Here is a 2,214-nt window from a genome sequence, read left to right on the forward strand (position 1 = left end):
AACTCAAAATCTTACTCAAGAGTAGACAATCCATCATTGCATGCATCATCATCAAGCTTTACACTTAGCATGCAATGGCTTTATCACCATAACAACTTTGGCCAAATACCATTTCCATGGCATAACAAAGATTTGAGCCATGGCTAACATGCACATCAAGTTAGCAACCAAAACATGCATGAAACTCCTAACACAACCTCATACATACCTTAATCTTGATGCAAACTTAGCCAAATCTCCTTCTAAATCTCTTCCAAACAAAAAATGGAGCAAAAATCCTCCTTCTTCCTTAGTTTTGGCTCAAAGAAAGGATGAACAAAATTTTTCTTTCTTTCTCTACAACTCACGGCAATGGGGGCACTCACACACATTTTTTTCATTCTTTTCTTACCCATACACCTTTGTTTATTATTTCTCCCTAATGCACCAACAAAACATGTTTCATGACATGTTTTGCCCATCCTCTCTTGCCATGGCGGCCACTTCATGTTGGGGGGAATTTGACATGCAAATCCTTATTTTTGCATGCATGAGCAACTAGTCATCACACATTTCCCCATCATACTTTCAAAGTTCACTACTAGGTCCTTTCTAGAAATTCACATTTATAACACTAAATCGAAACATCAAAATGTCACACACAAATTAACACATATCATAGGCATCAAAATAAATTTTAAATTATTTTTGTGCCTCGGTTTTGTGGTCTCGAAACCACATCCCGACTAGGGTCAATTTTGGGCTGTCACATTTGAGGTTTCGGCTTTTGGCCAAAGTTACACTAGGAATTGTTTAGAGTTTGAACACTTACCACAGTCTTTCTCCTTTTGAATCCGGATGCCTAAAAGGTAAAGGAATTGAACGCCAACTATTGAAAAGGAAAGAAAAGGTTGCTGGTCACAAAGAATCGGCACCCCCTGTCTTCACTGGTTTCGGTTTTTTGCGGTATTTCGGCAGAAGTAGAGATTAAGGAAAGAAATAATAAATCAGTAGAGGAAAGTAATGGGCTGGTTTTTGAAAAAGAAAAGGGAGAAAAGATGAGAGGGAAGATGGTAGATTCCACTAGGGAAGAAAATAAGAAAAGAAAACTAATACAGAAGAGAAAACGGCACAGCTAAGACCCTAATGCCGAAATTACTAACCTAATACCCTCCTGCTGAATTCCCCTCTCTAACCCCTTCTAATCGGTGAAGCTCTATCATTCTCTCAAATCCCTAAAATCTCTCCCCTTATCCCTCCTTAATCCATGCGTTTGACTTGATCCAACTCTCCTCTTACTGAATCCACTTAGGTTCCAACACTTACCCTTCCCGCACATAAAATAAATACTCTTATTTGCCAACACAGGAATCGATCCAGGTCTTCCTTATGCTCCACACGCCACCTTTTAGGAGCTTAGTGGCGTCACCCTTGCCACTCTACCAAAGCTCTTTTTTGATACACTTTACCCACAACTTAATATAAGGGCACCTAGCTAGAACCCCTAACTCCTAAGTCCAAAATTTAAAAATTTTCTAGGGTTTGGCCACCTCATGGGCCTTCCATAAGCCCATTTACATACCCAAATTATGAATTCCATAATCACATACCAAATTTTAGAAATCTACTTAAAATATCAAGAATCGCGAAAAAACCCGAAAATCAGGATGTTACATGGGACCTCATTCATTTCAGGAAATCACATATCCGTCGAAATCCAATGTTCAAACGAAATTCAATTCCTTTTTACACAATTTCGAGCATGTATTCATTTCTTTGTTCTAACATACAAAATAATTCATATAAATATAAATCATATTCCATACAAACACAACATTCAATTTAACATATTTACAAGCTCAATTAAGTTACACGAACTTACCTCGACACTGGTTCGCTTATAAAATCTACTTAATTCGAAACCTTTTCTTTTCCTCGATCTAACCTCAAATTTGTGTTGTGTAAATCTATATAAATAACTTTAATCATCAATTTCACAAATTTCATATTCATTTGGACACAATTTATGTCCTAGGAAAAATTACCATTTTACCCTTAACTTTTCCCTAAATTTTAATTTCGTCCCTAGGCTCGGAAAATGAAATTCCTGCAATATACTCTCTATTCCAAGCCTAACCAAAATTTCAACATAAAATTTACAACACTTATTTTCTGTAAATTTCAGAATTTTTCATCCATTTTCACAACTTTACATTTTAGTCCTTAAATCATGTT

Source organism: Gossypium arboreum, chromosome 6 (assembly GCF_025698485.1).
Source record: "Gossypium arboreum isolate Shixiya-1 chromosome 6, ASM2569848v2, whole genome shotgun sequence".
Lineage (NCBI taxonomy): Eukaryota > Viridiplantae > Streptophyta > Magnoliopsida > Malvales > Malvaceae > Gossypium > Gossypium arboreum.